General features: G+C 40.6%; 1 protein-coding gene across 14 annotated transcripts in view; it reads right to left on the reverse strand.

Moving 5' to 3' along the window:
* Positions 1-21,190, reverse strand: part of LOC124155608 (protein hu-li tai shao) — a 172,791-nt gene that overhangs the window by 71,007 nt on the left and 80,594 nt on the right. Inside the window, exon 1 of one of the 14 annotated variants that reach the window (XM_046529577.1) lies at positions 5,040-5,059. The exons of the other annotated variants lie outside the window; for them this stretch is intronic. The gene's annotated coding sequence lies outside the window, so the exon portion shown is untranslated. Of the gene's footprint in view, positions 1-5,039; positions 5,060-21,190 lie in introns of those variants that run through there. 14 annotated transcript variants of the gene reach the window in all.

The following is a 21,190-nucleotide window of genomic DNA, read 5'->3' on the forward strand; positions in this document are numbered from 1 at the left end:
ATTAATATCCCAGACTGTACACAGTGCTGGGTTACACACCTGGTATTTAATATTTGTTTTGCACATTTTTGCACATTCGTACATTCTTGGGCCTAATATTAATAATTAGCGTCCAATTCACGTCGTAGAACCCATTGGCGAAACGATTGGACGCCAAGGCGTGCGCCACCCTCCCCGCTGCCCTCATAGATTTTTTTCCGTCGGTGTTCATTCCTAGTTTCTGAACGATTTTCGGTGGATAAGTAAAATTTAGGTGCTACATTACACTCATCAGGTCGTACTTTAAATACGCGGCTTGGAAATGAGATCCGGCGCAGGAAGATTTAACCAGTGAACGAAATGAAATGCAAAAGCAGGCAGCACGATTCGTCAAAAGTTGCAACGAGCCTACGGAGATAGTCACACATCTGTTACACTAATTGAGCTGGGAGCTTCAAGAGGCTTCGTTAGAATTAGATTGATCGCTTCATTAAGAAAAAACATCTTTCAAAGCTAGATGGAAAACATTAATAGGAGACTTTAATAATTGAAAGGTAGAATTCAGCAATCACCCAAAAGGCCACTTTTTATTCTTGTAAACGGCTAGTGTCCTAATACCCACCTCCAACGCCTATCGATACGACTGGTGGGGGTAGTAATTAGATATTAATAGAGATACCGATAATCATTGGTAAACCAATTCCAACAATCATGGCTTCTTTCCTGAGAAGAAGGTTGATTAATTTTAAAGGTATGGTTTGGCGCAAATAAAAAGACATTTCAAAGTCACGAATGATTCATTATCGGCACAGGTAGGAGATTGGTATCGAGTTAGGGTATGAAATAAATGCTTTGGCGTAGGGAATTTTACAAATCTATTTTTCATAAGCTCAAATTATTGCCCTCAAGAGGATGTAATGAGGAAATTTCCGGTCAAACACATTACCACAATCAATCGATAATACATTACCTCAAAAATGTCATCAACTTAATTTTTTTCATTTTCGATACACATTCTAAGATGTTAAATATGCCGATTCTCGGCACGAATATAATTTTAATTTATTTCTCAGTGGGAACAGCGGTAACACTTCAAAGGTAACTCTACACAGAAATCAGATTTAACGCGGTTAGCTTCCATATTTCCTTATTAGTTGCATCCAATTGAATTCTCCATTGAACGATATAACAAGCATCATAAAAATACTTCGAGAGGTGTTCCATATTCCTTTAGAGAGAGTGTGAAAGGAAGTGTTGATTCATGACAGTAATACCGTGGTTATTTTAACGAGCATCACAATATTCGCTAAAGAACATCCTACCCGTCATAACAGGGAATAGCAACTAAAGAAAAACGTTAAAAAATCCTTTCACTTGACGTCCGTCACAGCCGAAATGCATACGTGACCAGTCAACGTTTGAGATGAAACCGAGTGGAATGGAAGATAACGATTTTCCAAGCGCAAAGGTTTCTTCATTATCATTAGACTGCCAATACCCACTTATCCCTTCGCACAAACTAAATATGGAAGAGTAAACATCAACGACCGGGTCGTGGGCATTGCCTTAGCAGCGGCAGCCGTTCCTGAAACGGTTTTTTCTTGAACGTTCCTTTCGTTTCCTTATTCGAAAAGGAAGCGAAAATTCGGCACAGGGTGGCACAGGAACAAACGAATCCAAGCGACGAAATGGAATCGTGCACAACACACTACTCAGTTCCCAAGCAGAGCCCAAACCGAATCAAAACAAAAAATAACAGCAGCTTTAAACCGTCGTTAACACATGAGTTTTCGTCAGATTAGTTAAGGAATATGACGAGTAACAGCATACTTACTCTATATAGAAAATTGCGGGAAAATTAAAAAGAACTTGCGGGAAAGGTTTTTACGGTATTCGAATACGAAAAAAAAGTCAGGAGGAGCTTTTGAAAAAGTTGGAGCAGCAAACAATGAAGAACGTATTGCCTTCCGGGATGAGAAACAGCGGCAGTGAGTAAACTAGCACACTATTTGTTTGAAAATCCCCACTCGCCTGCTGAACAAGAGGGCAACGATTCAAAAGTTATTTGCCACGGCTTCTTTCCAGGCAGGAAATCCTGAAGAAAAATTATCTAGCATTATGATTATCCAAAAGGGACAGAAATTAAAACGAATTATGAGTTAGAGATCCGAATTTCTTATACCATAAAAAATCGACAAATTGAGAAAAAGAGAAATAAATGCCAGAGGGGACGAGGCGTAGTTAAAGCCAGTGCATGAAATTCCGCATGTAGGAGCTGCATCATTTCCACAATAGGGCGAGCAATAATTATATAATTAGAGCAAATTGCATTCATGTATTTGCGCATGCATTCATACAATTTACGGCTTCACCAAAAGCATTTTGAAGTGCACGTTCGTACATCCTTTACGTTGTGCAACTATGTGACTCTTATAAAACGGTCTTAAGAGGAAAGTGTCTTGAAATGGGCACGAGCCACTAACTGAAGACTCGGAACTCGGAAGGTGCTGACCAACCGACAGGAAATAAGTGGTAGCGATGGGGGATGCGTTACTTCCGGAATTGTGGGGGAAGATAATAAAATAGGAAAAGTAGGCGAGATTGGAAGCGAGGGAGAGTGGACGCAGGGAAGGGAAGGACAGCTAATCGATGGATAGAAGTGAAGGATGAGCCAATTGGTAAATAAAGTATGGCAGAGGAGAGGGGAGGAGCCCATAAAGAGTGGGGGGAGTTGCTTAGGGCGTGGTCCCAATCGAAAATAGAATAATTGTCAGCGGGGTGGGGATGCTGAGAAGTAGCCTGGGGGAGTTGGTGGGAAGGGGGAGATGGGACTGATTGAATGGAATAAGGAATTGAGCGGGGGGACGAGAGCGTGGGCAACATTGGGGAAACAACACTGCATAGAAACGTGTACTTCACCGCGTCCAACCACTTCTCCCCTCAATTACACACTCCCTCTCGATTGTACGGAATGCATTTCAATAATAACAAAACGACTCGGTGAGATTCCAAACATTTTGTTATGAACTCGATAACTTAAGAATAATTAATTTGAGCAATTGTTGGGTTACGTGATTATGTCCGATTACAGAAAATCCCAATTACAATTAAGTGGGAATGTGAATATCTCCGAAACCGGTTTTGCTATTTTCTTTGGCAAAATTCAACAGGGAGAAAAGCATGTGTTAACTAAGGCTACGAGAAAAGTCTCAAACCAAGACCCCGCATGGTTTAAATCAATCAAACCAAGATCTCGCTTCAATTGTTTGCAAGCTGACTGCGGATTTGGCTCATTGTTAAATATGTATACTGCTAACGTTGACCAATCCATACATTTTTTGGTATTTCTTATTGACAATGACACGGTAGCGTTGAAACCGGTCGAGGTGGTTTTAAATTGTGTGGAATAGACAAAATTATCAATATTCTTAATTAACACCTATTATCCTCCTCGTTGATCATAGCCTAAGTCAATCGAAAATCATGTATCGGGGATATTTATCCTTACAACTCGATAGAATGTTTCGACCGACTGGTTGGCAGTCAATACGAAAGAGATCATTCAATACTGTTCGAAAGTTTCATAAAGTTAGTTTTATGGAGGAGTCACGTTAAATGGTCCAAAACAAATATGTACTAAGCCGAAGCTTTTTCTATTAATTTGAACCCAAAATTTTGTACTTTCTCATACGAGACTCCTCGATACTGAAACTCTGTGATACACCGAGAAAATAAATATTAAGGTGAAGTACTATTTAGGCAACGCCTTTCTCATAGTTTTAGTCACTTAAGCAACATTCTCTACCTAATTTAACTTGACCTCGCGAAAAGTATTAATTTGCTAAAACTTCAGAAAGTAGAAAGGCAAGGTTTCATAAGTTTCATTTATACCATTAATATGGCGTGATCATAAAACTTTTTTTTTGTTGTACTTAAAACAAAAATTATAATTAGCCGTTTCTGAGTTATTTCTACTTACAGACTAGCAACGCCATAACAGCGTAATCTAATTTCAAAACGATTTACAACAAAAATAAGAGTGAAAAGCTCAAATTTTGAGATATTATCATAATATGATAACTTGTACTCAAAATCCGAGTTTTTCACGAGAGTAAAATTTGCTTGGTTTCACAATGGGACATGACAAATTTTTCATTACTTTTGTTTCCAAGAAGATGAACACGACTTTACTAGTTACAGGCATAAAGCTGCCTTCTACATCTGCATAATACCTTGCGAGCCACCTCTAGTGTGTTTGGCAGGGGGTGACAAATCACCAACATGCACCAACATGCCTTGCTGACGCTTGTAAAATAGTTGTCTCCAAACTGTCCTAATAACGAGAGCGTCATCAACTCAGCGACGACAATAGCTTTAAGAATTCGCGGCGATAGTCGACCCGAACACAGTTGAATTTCCTGAGGTCCCATTAGTTCCCAGGGAAAACTCCCCAAACTGTTCCCAGCACGCCAACGCGGCAGCTGCCGACTCACACGGCGATGAGAAGAGCCACTTTTACTTTCTCATCTCAAAACTACCGAAATACCCCCTCCCCCAGCAAGACTGAGGAATAACAAATGGGTTCGGCGAATGACAATACAAGCACGAAAAAAAAGAGGAATGACGCGTAATCATTAAAGCTTCCTCATAAATAAAGCTTAAAGTGGTAGCCAACAGAATAGCACGACAAAAAATAAAAATTACTCATATATTTAAAAAATAATAGTTATAACTAATATCTATTTCATTCCAAAGATAAAATATATTTCATTCCAAAGAGAATATGAATGATATTTTTCGACTTTATGAGACCCTACTCGCAACGCAAAGCTACTGAAGACAACCAAATACATAATTTCAAACCGAACGAATTAAACCATAACCGCTTTGAAAAAGAAAAACTAATAACTATCCAAGATGTTTCAACGAAAATTGCCTACATAAAGCGAAGATTTCATCTCGACACTTCTCCTACAGAATTTTAGAACTTAGAAAACAAACGATATTTCACCATTGAGTAATCATGTCATCCTTTGTCCTGAAAGAGAAGATAAACTTACCCCAACACTAATCCCAAAAGATTTCGAGGTCATGTGTAGAGATGCTTACCTGAAAATAAGTAGAAATAGAATAAATAACAGATAAAATCAAATTCGTGGATGAAGTAATGATACTAATAAATAAAAAGGAAAGTATCAAGAGAGAATTTAACGTTAAAATAAGATAAGAAGGAAGACAATGGCAATTCAATTAAAAGAATCATATCCCAATTACAAAGGTCAATGGTAGCACTTTTACAACAGATTGATACCAAAGGAAATAAGTACATATAAAATATAATGGTATATCGAAATGGTGATTAGTTGATTATTAAGCAGAATATACATTAGTTTTCGACATTATTAAGGTTTGGGATAACACGGAAACAAATCAACATCCAGTTATAACAAATAGCCAGCAATGAGTTTCACCACATCTCCACGTAAAAAGAAACTTGGGGAATAACTACCCCTACATTCGCGCGTAGAAAAATCAAAGCTTTCAGTGACGGTTAAGGCGTGTTAGGACGGTTCCTTCGCCTCTCGGCAGATCCGGAAGCAGCCAAGAGGAATGTCATAATTACGTCAAATTGGAAAGAGGGAGAGAATTCCTCTACGGAAATCGGCAGGTTGTTTTTCAATCTCCTCGTCGCCATCCACAATGCCAAGGTTTGATCGTGAGAAGGCGGGGAATGAAAGCGTGGGATCGATTGTCATTCGCTTCAATCCATGGGGTAACAAACACAGCGCTGAACCGAGAAGGGCCATAACAAAACAAAGAAAGTGAGTGAAATTCAAGGGATAATATATCGCAAAACATTAACTCACATTACCAAACGAAATGGGGAGGGCAAAACCACGATTCTAATGCCACAGTAAAGAATGGACCCCGCACAAAGAAATTTGAAATGGCTCGGTCGAAATGACGAAGAAGACTTTTCAATTCGAATGTCGAAATCCATGGAACACCTTTTTTGAAAATGTAGACAGGATGATGGCCAACGGAAGATCTCGGATGATATGAATGAATAAGGTGCTGAATGATGTAAGGGAAAATAAATTATACATTAGCTCGAAACCATTAGCTTAGAAGAGAATCGAGAGGAGTAACGTTATTGGTTACTAATAGATGACGATTCATACGCCAAGTCTGTCTTCCTTTGAAAACTTAACGTCTTAAAATAAATCACTATCAAATTGAAGCCAAAGACCCAGTAAAATATTTTTTTCTGATTTTTTAACGGGTTCATATTTTGCAAGAGCGCCGACGTTTTGAAAGACGACTTGTATCTCATCATCCGAACGCGTTCTCCTTACTCTACGCCACGATTCTAACTGAATTTTTACATATTTACATTCAATTCATAGGGCAAAAATCTTTATCATTTACTAGGGTTACTTTCACACTACGCGGTATCTATTCCTTTTCCTACCAACCGAAGGCATGAATATATGGAGGCCTTCTTCAACTGCACTAAAAATTTCCCTAGTTACCAAAGCTCACGTTTCTAGGGAGAGAGAGAGGCGCGGTTAATTGGCACCCCAATTCATTTCATTTGCCGCAGCCAAGAGCAGAGAGAGGTTACGCGGGGCGGCGAGTGTCTCAGGGTGAGGAGGAAATTGATCCACTTGCAAGAAGGCGACTGTCGCCTCCAGCTGGCCCTAGAGAAAGAGAGAGAGATAGGCAATTCGCCGGGAACACAAAGACGACTCTTGCTCTCGCCACAAGCACGCGGCTCAGGAGACTGAAAAGGCGGCGTCACGCAACCCGAGGAATGTGGTGGGCGACCGGCCAACACAATGAAGACTCCCCGCCCCCCTCGCACACACAAACACATCACTCTGCAAAGAGGGCGCCAATAACAGAGGATTTTAAAACGGTCACGAGAGTTTAAATAAACATTCATGAACTAACATTGGAGAGACACTTGCGAGGAGACTACACGCCGGGATGATACTTTTGATGCAAAGTACTGCATACCGCAAGCAGCTACCACCTCAATCGGCATTAGGAGAATACAAAGTAATCGGTGCTCCTGAATTCAGTTTTGAAATCTTTTTCACTCCCTGTAGGTATATTAAGCATTGAAATTCAGTAAATGAATAAACATCAACCTAGGAACGTTCGTGCTACTCTTTCGAGGAGGATATTAAAAGCGGGGTTGCAGCTTCTGATAGAACAACAACGGAATTCTCGTAAGAGCGCACAGTTGAAAAATTGAGTAGGAGCTGAATTAGAGTGACTAAATCAAATCTAATCATCTGCGAGGAGTGAAAAAAGCGCTAACTCCCACGAAAACCAGAACCATGTTTTATGGGAATATTATTATTAACTTTTATTGCATGATCGCAAGTAGAATTTAAGAATAACTACAATTTTTATCAAACCCAAAATTTATAAATAAAATACTTCCAAATGCAATTCCACAAATTAAAAAAAAATTACTGAATGCAAATTATGATAAAAAAACCTGCCACTCTAAATAATTCAGGTGATCCATGGTGATCATAAAATCCATAATCCTCCTCTAGGAGTTACAGCAACTAATTGCGGAAAACTGGTGACATATGGCTCGAAAGGAGAACTCTTTCTTTCTGCAAATAACGAAGCCACAAAAGGAATCACAAACACAATTCGTGAGATAATTTTGATTCACTGTGGACAGAGGCAAGAATTACGAAACTCATCTGCACGTGCTACTCGCGAAAAAAGCTTCTAATTATTTAATAGGAAAAATACGGACTGAAGGCTACTTCATGATGAAATTCTGAAGAGATAGTGAAGATTCGCGATAAAAAGGCACTTAAAAGAAAGCGTTGAGTGTGATTAAATTGTGGACATACAGGATCGCAGGAGGGAAGATATACCTCATGATAATGACCTGAGAATGTCGAAACATGTTGAGTCTTTTAATAAAAACTGCGAGGTATACAACCAAGTTTACTTTTTCACCTATCATGCCACGGATCCACGAAGTAACCTCGCAAACCATTGATTCATACGAAGGAAGATAGTTCAATAATTTTCCGGAATATCTCATTGTCAGGCACATTCTCAATGCGCTTCTCTACAGCGAAGAGCATTGTTAAATCTTAAATCGATCCCTTTCCCTTTCGGAAGGATACGAATTTCAAGGAGAGGTACTACGTTTACCTTGGAAGTTTGCTTCCGGGTTGAAAGGCAAACGATATACGCTAACCATGCTTCAGCATAATAGGAATGAGGGTGACGCGAGGGTAAACGATGAAGTGTGCCTTAAGAGGACGCACGTGACCACGAAAAATTCAGGCGAAGAATGAGAACGAATTAAGAAGATCCACGTCAAGTAGTCGGTAAGGGGATAAGCAAGGAGACAGCATGATGAATGCTAACGAAGCATAGAAAACGAAGGAATCAGAAGTACACCCTGGCCTGACTGCGGAGGAAGCGAAGAGTTCAGGTTTCAGTAATCATCAAGACAGTTATCCAAACATAGAATATTCTCAAATCATAACATTCCGTGCTTATTCGATGAAAAGGATTCAAAATACGCATTGACATGATGACGATGCCAAAGATATATGCCAAACAAGGGGAATACTAAAAAAGAACTCCAAGGGAATATTGCAGAAAATTTTCATAGAATTGATTCAAAACTTAAAAGACATATTAGTTTCGAGTCAAATTCAAAACTGATTGTGTCCACAATTTACCAAATTAACTATATTGTATCACGTAATAGACAAGTATATATCAAGTGACATGATATAGTTAATCATAGTTTGGTACAATTGAAATCATCTCTGCGGAAAACTAAGAAGAAAAACAATTGAAACTAATCCGCCACAGTTTGACCCGATGAAAAGTTGGAAAGCCCATTGCTAGATGAAAAGCGATTTGTTTTATTCCCTTTGCCCGATATCAAGATAACAAGCATTTAAAAGGAAACTAATATTCTCGCACACCGATAGTGGCGGCACTAACTTTGTCGGGATACTCCATCTTCCAATTAGTACAAACATCATATCAACAAAAAACAGATGGCTTTGAATTCATTACTACCTCCATCGAAAACTCGTTAGTTTGCAAACGCATAGTGTTCCAACTAAGTCACATTTTAAGCGCTAGCGAGGCACAAATAAGAAAATAAGAGAGAGACAATCCGCAGTTAACTGGGATAACGAATGGAGAGAAGTGAGGAGGGTAGGGAAATGGGGAGAGGCGCTTCGAGCGGTAGGGATGATGAGGAGATGGGCCAGATCCAGAATAGCAGTGGCATCCAATAAGGTCAGACTCCTCGGATAAAAGAGAAAGTGACGTAACGGGGAGGGAGGCAACCGTGATAAACACGGACTGGCAGAGATGGCGAGAGAGCAGACAGTTCGATCGTGCAAAATGGACCACGGAGTCACACCTCACATTTCACCGAGATCATCGTCACCCCATTGTAGCGTAGAATCACATTTACCTACGATAACAGTACGACACGATTCGTGAGTGAATAGACCAATGATAAGCCGGAGAGAATTCTATATTTTTCATTAAATAGGTTCGAAGAACGCTCTGGTTTAATTCAGCGCATATACACAATCTAAAATTATTCATAAAATAGGTTCGAAGAACGCTCTGGTTAAATTCAGCGCATAAACACAATCTAAAATTATATCAACGTATATTACCATAGGTAAGCTTTAAGCTATACATGTAACCCTGTTGTATCTAACAGATGAGATATCAGGAACGATATACTTAACCATAAAAGTCATGGAAGAGTAATACTGATGGAATAAAGTTTGTAATAATTTCTTTTTTATTCTCTTTCCAAGGAATTACTCAATGAGTGCACAATTTAGACTCCGATTTCAAACTTCAGTAACGACAAAGGAGGAACACGTTTAAAGCTTCGCCGCGCTATACCGACAGCTGATTATTGCAATAACTCTTCTGTAGAAAAGATAGTAAAGATGCGTTAAACCAATCAACGATGATGTTAGCCGACGGCGTAAAGTTTATTACTTCCCTTGAGTTAAATTGATTTCTTTTACATAGCTTATAGTTTAGGATGAGTAGATATTGTAACCCCTTTTTTATCTTCTACGGTCTTGAAGGCATTCGATTAGAGATATGGAGTTTCTTAAAAACTTTTATTGGGGATAATTTGAAAGAGACATGACGCATTTACCACTGCCCGCGAGAATTAACAAGATGAGTCAAAATCCCTTTCAAAACTTCCATTAGGTTCCATAAATATTTCACATCGATCGGTATAATTCAGAAAGTAAACCAAATCGAATGGATATCATAAAAAATGGACATTTCAATACTTCAAGTTAGTACAACGACCCCAATTTAATTAAATCGCACGCTCAAGACAAAATGCAGACATTCTGGCAAAATGCAGTTAAGCACTAATAACAGTATCATATTTTCCATCTGCAGGAAATTATAACATCTTCCAATTCGACACTTACAGCTAAAAATACGAATGCTCATGTTTCTCACACTTCATTATTATACGAGAAGCAGCGTGATAATAAAACATACATCAGCATCCTATTCTGGAATCCAAAACGTATTCATGAATCAATTGTAATACAGCAGCCACCAATCCTTGGGAGTTTCGGAGAAGAAAGACTGACATATTTACTTCTGGAAAACGTGAGAGTCATCGCGGTGATTCATTCCATGCAAAAAGATAACCGGATCACATTCACCACTACCATCACCACCCGTGGTCGGGGGCGAGGTGTTCCCAGAAATCACTTTCACAAGTCTCCCCCTCCCCCTTTCACCTTCGCACATCGTGGGAATCAGCCCAGAGAGATGCAACGAACGATGAGACGTCCGCTAGACGTCCCGTGTCTTTCTTAACCGCAATCGACCGAGGGATATCCAAGCTCCCGCTTTCCGAGCCGATTTGATGCAAATTTTAATAGATGACAAAATATGCACGGAGATCGCACGAAAACGCCCATTCAAATCGAAGTTGGGACGAAATATTCAAGAGCGTTGAAATGGAAGACTTTCAACTCAGAGTAGTACAAATGCATGACCGATAAAATACTCAGTTTGGACCAATCGGGGCTCACGGAGGGAGAGCGAGATAGCATGAAATACGATGAAATAAGTGATATAGGCACTTCAACATGAAGACGCTTGATGGATACCGAGTCAAACTGTTGTCAATATACCAGCATGTACACGGTGGGAACCCCCAAAATGGCCAACCCTTCGGGCACATCAGATACCTAATTCTGGTTCTGAATATGACATTTAGTCGATTAAGACCCACTCAAGAACCTGTACGATCAGCTCTTATGAGAATATCACAGCTCTCCCTAGCACACTATCGACGATTACCCTCACGATAGATTCCACAGAGCACTGATGTATGCATTTTGGATAAAATTGAGGCTAATTATTAAGAATGCGCCCAAGTAAACGAGTAATGTGATTCCATTACCGGCATTTTAAGGAAAAGGGACCTTCGATATTGCCTTCATACGCTTTTGACCATTACGGTGAAGAAAGCCTGGGGGAAAATAAACCGCAGGCAAATGCGTGGCGGATGATAATGTTAAGGCAACATCAAGAGCACGCGAGTGGGCGCATAATGCTTCGTGATTGATACCGTGCATCCCTCAAAATTGCCCTAACTCCCACTCATCAAGGCGTCTTAGGGGAAAACACGATCCACGCTACGGCCTAGTCGACGTTGCCGACTATTCGAAGACACTGGGATCAAATCCAATCTAGAGCGTCTGGTTATTATTCCCACGCACTCCAATCTATCCCAAACTTGAGTGAATAATTTCCTCCTACTTAGGATCGCTGGCTTTCAACCCACAGAAGTGCAGCGTTTCCAATGTGCTAGGCGAGTTAGTCTGGTAATCTTTAGTGAACTTAGAGCAAAATACAGGCTGAACTACGGGAAAAGAACGTTTTGTACCTCGTAAATTTGCAAAATCGGTGAGAAGTAATACCGGGATGATTTGAAAAACATCCTTCCTTTACCGACATGGCAGAAGGGATACAGACGAGAAGATTGACGGACAGAATACCGAGAAGGAAATTGTTTGTAGAAGAGAGAGATTTACTGACATCCGCTGTCTATCACGGAAAGCAACTGTATCTCAATACATGGCATTAATCGCTGCACTGGCTAGAATAAATGATTTTCCAGGGGTAATTTTTTGCCCTTTCTGCATTTAACTTCAGTTTTTTATACTGTCATTTTTGACCTTCATTTATTCGAGTTCAACCCCACGTCCGATAAACAACCTTGCACACAGAGACTAATTGTTATTACAAACTTTTACAAAATTTTAGCTTTTCATGTATATTTAGGTCATAATCTCTAATTGCATGAAGCGATGCATTCTTGGTGGGAGCTCACAACACTTGAATTACTGACAATGTGTTATTTTTACAATTAATATTATTTCACAACCAAGTGGTGCGCATTGGAGTCACATATTGCATACTGCATGTTGGTGATTAAGTATTGCATACTGCAAGTAACCCCTGCCAAACACTCTAAGGGTTGGTGGCTGGTTATTGTATGGATGTAGAAGTAAGCATTTCGAGGATAAATATCATACCCCCAGGGATCGGAGTGACGCAACGGCTAAGACGGGCGGAAATGCAACGAAAGGAGGCCGGATTTCCCCACGCGGTACATCTGGCTGAGGACAGAAGAGAGGGGGCATTTGATCGGCCACTTGACGCACATCGGCGGAGACCCGTGCGCGACAAACGGGTGCAGCATAAGGGACAGAAATAGATTTCGGGAAAATTGACCCCGAAATTACCCAAAAAAAAATACGCTAGAGGAGCACTGCTATCTGGACGACAAAGAAGACGAAATATAAGGAAAAGTTACGAAAACCTAGGTTAACCAAAGAAACAACTACGCAGGATGAGATAATGACTCGGCAATACGTTTTATTATTAGCATATGAGTAATATTTTCCAGCAAAGAGCAAGAACTTCGCCATGAAAAAATCATTGGGCTTAGCCATATTACAGTGCTTTGGAAAACGTCCCTCGCGGAATAACGACAAAGCAGGGTTTATATTTCCGAGCACGACTTCCGTCTCCAGTGTCACAGTGTGGATTTAGATGCCAACACTTTGTTAGGTTAAACTTATTAGTCTGAGATTCGTCTACGAGGAAGATGTGGTGGTAGTGAAGAAGAGGTGGTGTAACTGGTGGCATTCCGGATAAGCCAAAGGATTTTTTATAGCATATTTCATCCCCGGTTTATATTTTTTGTATCCGCGCAAGTGACTGTGTACATAGTTACTTTTTTTCATGCAGTTTTTCTTCACAAATTAAGACCGAAAAATACAACTGAATTTAAAGATACGACTAAAATAACAGAATAGAAAATGACTGTAGCTCAATGGATGACATTGTCGCGCCGATTAAAAATTGATGGTTTGATGATGATTTTTATACTTGTAGTTTGAAAAAAAGCCGATTCTTCATGATAAGTAAAGATTTTCTGAATATTAGAAACACAAAACTCTCTCAACTTCAAGAAAAGGAATTGTTGTAGCTCGATAAGCCATTAATACAGTAAATATTACAAACAAATGCAACTTTATAAGTGTAATTCTCTCCGAAGACCACCGAATGACTGACAATTCACATTTCATTTACAGATATACTAAGCTCAAAAGAGCAAGTATGGAAAAATCGAGACGCGCTAAGATTAGAAAATGACCTCACACCGACATAATTTGAGTTTACAGAAATGCGACGTCAGCGCTCGCTCGATTCACGTCCTTCACTAGCAGCAGTACGCTTGCTGACCCAAAAATGACGTCACATTCGGATGCAGAGTCACCGCATTCAATGTTTACATTAAAATTCGTGAAGTTAGCACATTTTACGCTCGACCCTTGAAATTATACAGCGGTGGTGAATATGCAGCGGGGAGAACGAAACGCGGACAATAATCCACGCATCACCTCGCTGCGAAGGAGAAGAAATAAAGGGCGCTTCATTCACCTATCACTCTCGCCTGACTGGTTCATACGCAAAGAGATGATTGCATCCTCCACTGAGTTCAATTTCCACGACAAAGGTACGACTGGAGCACGCAGATCACCGCATTGAACTAACCTCAACAGAACATAAGAAATCGCTTCGGACAGGACTTCGCGGAAATTCCTAATATTAATGATGAAACAAAATTAATACGCCACACTTATTTTAATATCAACCAACCTCGGTGTCGGCATCTATGCTCCATTTTCATGGAAATAGCACCAAGACTAGAACGTAGAAAATGGCGCTGGGTAGCCGAAACCCGGATGGGTTAACATTAAGAGTGAAATATTACTACTCTGTTTCATGATAAATAACCACAAAAGAAAAATTTGAAAGTGCTTGTAAAATCAGCGATAGGTACGTAAATAAGGGAAAACACTCGATCAAAATGGATGGTTTTTTTTTCATTCAAGCACGTAGTCCATCATACGCTCGCCCTACAAAAAATATTTACACAAACCCGATCTCGTCTTCATCTTTCCAGCTTGGTTCTCTTCTAAGGTGCTTCACTCGAACGAGGCAAGAATTAGTATTTTCAATGAAAATGACTCATTTCCATAGAGTAAGCTGAATCGATGTTGGTATGCAATCTAATCAATGGTAAGCAGCGTGAATAAGAATAGCGTTTATATAGTCATGTTGCCTAACGAAGAAGCTTGCATCATTCATTGGATTATAAAACACGAATTACGAATAAGTACATACGGCACCTAGTCATATTCACATAAGCAGTCTAATAGCGTCCTAAAACCCTCTACTTGTATCTTTTATTCACATATAATGCTCCTAAGGAAAGGAATATGTTACCCAAGATAAAGACAGAAAGGAGAAGGCAGAGGGCGTGGCTGAGATATGTCGAAAACGATCTTTACACTGAAAATTTTATTCGCGTGTTTAAAAAGCTGAAGACGTAGAAATACTTAGCAGATGAAGGAATTGACTAACGGGGAATAAAAGGAACACAGGACACGGATAGGACACTGAGGCGGCGGCCATTTCACAGAGATGAAAAATGATGTAATAAGACATGCCGCTGTGACCACTAAAAAAATTCATAGCTACAGACGTAATGGGGAGCACTGAAGAAATAGGACACTTATCCACCGATAGCCTTATTTTACCTACTTAAAATTTTTCTGCACTGGTTTGGCTTTAGTCGTCATCGGATGCATATTCCATACGAACTTAACATGATGTCGCCCAGGCTTGGCTTAACAATCGGAAACACCTCAAGCGATTTAGTGGATGGTTTATTAAATAAAAATTTGATGGGAAAATTGACAGTTCTGTCCACTATCTGGAGTCGCTCCCAAGGAATTGGAAAGTAACTTTTTTTCAGGGGAAAACGGAAAGGTGGATAAATTTCAAGGCTGAATGAGCATAATAAGTGCTTCAACAGCAGATAAATAAATTAACTTCACAATAAAAATAAAATAAATATTTTTGATTCAAATGACACAAAAATTTCCGACAGGGGCCTGTTTCTTTAAGCAATATAATTTGCATAAAACTCATATGCATAAATAACCATTAAGAATATTACGGATGACGAATTAACAAGCCAATCGCTTAGGCAAGAGCTTTGGCTTTAAATGGATGATTGCACTTCTTGCTTCACTAACATTAATTAGGAGTCGAACAATACCAGTAAAAAACAATTTCTTAAAGCCTTTCCTCAAGAAAGCTCATAATGATGACATCACAAGCGCACAGGCACCATTTGACAATTATACACCCGGCAAACTCGGTAACGTACCCAACTCTCAATTCCACACTCGCTCAAAACCACACCACACTTCAAATAGGCTTTCATGGCCGAAACCGTGTGATTCATTACAGCAAAACGGATGCGAGAATTGGCCCGAATGAAACTTCCCTCACCCTTGAACCCATAATCGATTAATCGAGCAATCTCTCGTTCCGCACCGCGAGACGAGTCCCGATTCCCATCACCGCATGCAGGCGGATCACGAACCGAGGCACAGATTTCCCAACCGCATCCCATCCACGGGAGAGAAAAAAATTGAACTTCCTCCCCGTTTCATTTTGATTCGTTTGAAACACCACCACGAGAATGGCAGAATTGGGGCTCACGCCTTCCAAAAATAAAATATCACTGCGACTCATCCAAGAACCGCAATGTACGAGAGCGGCAAAAGTTCTAAAATACTAGATTTCAAGTAAACAGCTGATACTCTAATACAAAGTTAGGCACTCAAGAACCCGGATTAGAAGTAGATTAGCTATAGAGGTACTCAAGCACACAGGTATTTGACTAGGTATTCCAGTTTCCAGACAAATATATGAATGCGAAAATAGGCAGTAATAACTGAAAACCCATCTTACATAGAACAACGCTATTAAGGCCCAACAGAGGTATTCGCGTATCATCCTCAGGTTAGTATGCATTGATATAATCCTCTAGGCATCCATCTATTCTTCTGGGCATTCGATTACTCTGAAAAATACTAATGAAATTGAGGAACTCCTGGGGACCCGAGTCTATGTACTGGATTACATTTAGCACACCCGCAAAAAGGAAGAAGAACGAGGGCTGCGATCCCTGCTGAATCAAAAAACCGCAAAACTTATAGGACCAGTCCAGCGGCGTGGGAAGGTGGCCTTCCGAAATCGAGGTCTGGCGAAGACAATCGTCCGGTGCACCGCCATCATCTACTGACCGCGTCCACCCACTCGAGGACGACGGCTCCACTCCCTCCCACACAAAAAATATAAGAGGAAATGATTCAGAGGACAGAAGAGGTCCCAAGTTTCGTACCGGCGGAAGATCGGAGGAGCAGAGAAGCCACCACATGGGCAACGGATAGCTGGAGGTAAGGCTCGTTCACCATCATTCATTAGCCGATTGCGATAGAATTCGACAAGTTACGAGACCCATATTTTCCATCGCTTACTTTTCGAGATTTTCGCTACGAAAAATCAACGACCTTAACCCTATCGCAGATGAGTTGATGACGTTACGTGTAGATGGCGAGAGGGTCTCCCCCGCTCCGCGGCCTATTGCATGCGCCTCGCGTGGTTCGCAGTTTAGCGAACAGTTTAACCCTCTTACCGAGTATATGAACCAAAAATCCAATGACGTCACCAACTCATTAATGGCGGGCAGCGACTTTTGCGTTTCTATTTTTAACTAACAATACAATGGCTGAATGGGGATTTTTTAGCAGTAGTTTATCTTAACGTTGTATTCACTGAATTCATTAATTGCGATATATGATTTCAGGTCTGAGTGAACGACCCCATTGAGACATAAACCACTACAAAGGCGATGGCACAGATGTATCCCAAATATAGCTCGTATTGAAAATATCCTACTGCTAAATATATTCAAATGTTCAGGGACCCAACAAGAGTCATGATGGTCTCAGCAAAACAGTCGTCGAATAAAAGTGGACGGAAAGATCAGCAGAGGGAAACCTCGAAAGGTTTCTCTTTGATACGAGTTCAACGATGCATATGAAAATCTGATTTAAGCAACGGAAGGAATGAATTCTAGACATAACCAGAAAGAATAATCACGAAGGCAGATGAGTAGTGCTCTATCGACGGCGTAGCTAGAGTACCGCGATAGGAATGCAACAGATTCAACAAACCTTTACAGCGGATTGAGATAAATGACGAAACCAATGACCATCCCCGCCGTATTTACTCCACCAACCGCTCCTCTCATTTCCTACACATTTGAGATTAGATAAGGGCAAGAGACCGTTTCCTGCACGCACCAGATCGCAGTGGCATGGGCAGCCTATATCGATGACAAGTACTCCTTCCCTTGTTTTTTTTTAAATTCATCCTTTAGTTGGAAATTTATTTGGCAAAACGAGCGAGACATGGTGTCGATGACGTAGGAAACCTATTTAGACTCTCACTACTTTGCTTATGATATTAAAAATTGACAAGCATTAGTGGGAAAGGGCATTCCGGCAAAGCAAAAATAATCACAGCAGAAGTGCCAACTTTATTCACAGAAAAAAAAATCGAAGAATAACGGACCCTCTCGCGAATGCTACAGACGAGACGCTTCTCTTGCGGATTGAGAAGTTTCCCGCCAAAGCGGTTTTCAGTCGAGGAGCAGCCTCGTTCCTTTTCAAACTGCGGGATCCGCAGAAGTTCAGATGGTCCAAGACATAAAAAAGAAACAGACGGAGAGACGGGGTCCGACAATGAAGGGCAGTGGCCACGAAGCGGCGAGGGAGGGTAGATGCGGGTTGCAGAGTGAAGAGTTGCGAATCGGTCTTCATACAACACACATGGTCAGCCTAAGGCCTCCTCTCCAACAAATATATAGCCTAGAGGAAATTAGGTGAACAATAAAGTTGAATCAATATTGTCAGCAATCAATAAATAATTTATTATACGCAGTAGGTTACCTGGTGATACAAAACACCTCGTGAAACCTATCGGAATTATGAGAAATGGAGATAGCAGAGCAGCATGCCCTGGGAAAGCCAACGATCTTTTAGTACTTAAGCACTTCCGTGCAGAATATACCAAAACAGATTTGCAACCGAAGCAAGAAAGATAATAAAAGCCTTATGGAAGCCTAAAATTTTGCATACACATGTGAAAAATTTTGCTACATCAGGCATCACGAGTAATTGTTTGCGTGGCACCTCAATTAACACGTTGAAATATCAATTGGCCATCGTTAGAACTGCATCCAGTTCAATTCAAGAGGCGTAATTACAATCCAACCTAAAGAGTGGGACAAATACGACTCTTGCAGCAAAAGCTTAAGTGGCTTTAAAGTTAGGACATTAACGCCATAATTTATATTAGATATCCTAAAGAGCAAAGGTGATGGAAATGGCATACAGCCAAGAGAGTGCGTTAAGGACGAATCTTTCCGAGATGAGTGAACGCTGAAGCGACCGTTTCCAGCTTCTATTAGTTCGCAAACATTGAGCGTTCCCATAGTCCCCCTTGAGCAGCAGCAGCATCGCCTGCACGGGAAGCGCGGGGGGAGGAGAGCACAAGGGCACACGGGGACCGAGACGCGCTCGACCGGTCACAGCTCAGCCCACCTCCCACGCACCCCCTCCAACGGCGAGGGTGGACAGGGGTTTGATACATTGAGCGGATGGAGAGGGGGGCCTCCTTCCGCCGAGGTAAGAGGCTCGTGCATCGGGGAGGAGATCGCGGAGGCTGAGTCACGATCTCTGTAGCGAGGACAGCGAGATCGGCGCCCGTGGGCGGGAGGGGAGAGAAAAACGCGGGAAAATGTGCGTAGACACGGAAAACGAATATTACTGCAGAAGATTCTCCGTCGAGCACTACAGTCGGATGAAAAGGAAGACAGCCAAAATAGAGTCGCACTATCGTCCAAACGATACGATCAATTCCGATGCAACAAAAGAATTAGAGAGACCGTTTTTTTATACGTTATATAATCATGCATTTTAAAAATTCCTCTACCTCGAAGTATTTCTTGAACTCAATTTCGTCTCAAAAAGTATCCCCTTTCGCGCAAGTTTTGTTGGAAAGAAGATAATAATCGTTATCGTTAATATGCATTACCGTTATCGTTATTACGTATCAATATCGTCACTATCGGTTATTATCGGTTATTCCTCGCTCGTATTCCACCAAATCCATCGCATCCTGACCACTAAATTTAATACCAGCAACGAGTAAAATACGAAATTATAAAAAAATAAAAATCACAAGGCTAAAATGCTGAGCATAGAGAGGATCTCGATTACTTGTTTGCTATGCTGGAGGATAACGTAGAAAGACCCGGCTGAGTGCTGATCTCCAAGATATGTCTGGTGGAAGTGAAAATATATGGGACAGAAGAGCTGTAATGGCTGTGTGAGGAAATAAACGCTAAATATAGAATTCTATAAGGATAGTATTGGTGAACTACGCACGGATCAAGAGGTTGGGGATAGAAGCACCATTTCCGATTCAGGTTTCCAACAGAGTAGAATATAACCAGAAGATGAACATTCCCTTTATTCTATGGGATTGATTGACACGATCACGGAGAGGCATTAACATAAATGCAGTGAAGTAAAAAATATAGAAAAAATATCAAAAGTTACCATCTAACTTCGGTATGCAGAAAAAAGAATGATTCCCGCTTACATAGGTCGACGCTCCAAGAGAAACGAAGTTGAGCTTGGTAAGGATTAATGTAACGTACAAGCTAATCATGCTTCTTTCCGTTTTTTTAATCAAGCAATATTTCCTATTTCGTAAATCCTAATACAAGAAAATTATTCGCCATTAAGTAATACCGATATAAGTAGGCAAAATATTATGTAAGATATATTAAAATGAAGACAACACAGTCGCTTTTATGGCCTAAGAGGCATTTTCACATCACTACCAGCAATAAAGTGGGGAGGAATGGAAGATTCTCCGAGGTAAGATGCAGGTGCGAGGTGGCGAAGCAAGTGAGAGCCACATGGGCTGGATGATCTCATCCCGGGCAAGAATCTTGCCGTCCGGGAAGAGGGGTTCGCATGAGGTTCGTCAGTGAGGAGGCCACCTGGTGGCGATTCGGCAAGCCAAGATAATCTCATATGTGAAGAACCAGCGACGCTCAATTTATTCCAGCCCAAGAGTAGTTAAGCACGGGAATACGACGGCATAAGAAACAAAATGACATAGTGGTAAAGGGATATGTGATAAACGAGATATATATTTTAGGACGCAAATCTCCCTCTAGACCAGTCGTATTTTTAATCTTTTTTCGGGTGCGTATTACCCATTAAAAATTAATCATCTTGTAATTCCAAGAGTGAATGGAGTATATCTTAGTCAAGCTTGACCCTCATCTGAAACAGAAAATATTTTCATCGGAGGAAATGCTGAGGTATTTTTTTATATTATACGCAGGCAAATGTTGACCATTAATTACTATATGTTACCTCAAGTTACAAAATGATAGCTAAGTTTCAAGCGAGTAACACGTCACCTAAAAATACCGGTAGGGCGGGAGGGATGCGTCATCTTAAAAAGGTTACACCGAGAAATGAGGGCATGGTGTTTTTCATGAACATTCCAAAATATGCTCTCCAATTCGAACTTCATCTAATGACGATAAAATTGGTCTTCCCACGATACATTTTCTGAAAATTGTATTTGAAAATCATAACTTTATAAACCT

This window comes from Ischnura elegans, chromosome 3, assembly GCF_921293095.1.
Source record: "Ischnura elegans chromosome 3, ioIscEleg1.1, whole genome shotgun sequence".
Lineage (NCBI taxonomy): Eukaryota > Metazoa > Arthropoda > Insecta > Odonata > Coenagrionidae > Ischnura > Ischnura elegans.